Below are 213 nucleotides of genomic sequence, written 5' to 3' on the forward strand. Positions count from 1 at the left end.
ACAAGATCTTATAAAAAAAAAAATGAAAATAAATTAATCAAAATCGGAAAATTATGCTTTTATTTCTTTTATCCTGCTTAACAAAATCTACTCTGGGTAAAAAGAAAAAAAAAATTGTTTTGCGTTATAGCATTGTATTTACCATAACTCTCAGGAAATGAACAGACCATAAACTTTCATCGAAAATTATTACAAAATCTATTCTCAAAGTCT

The sequence above is a fragment of the Palaemon carinicauda genome, chromosome 4 (assembly GCF_036898095.1).
Source record: "Palaemon carinicauda isolate YSFRI2023 chromosome 4, ASM3689809v2, whole genome shotgun sequence".
Taxonomy (NCBI): Eukaryota; Metazoa; Arthropoda; class Malacostraca; order Decapoda; family Palaemonidae; genus Palaemon; species Palaemon carinicauda.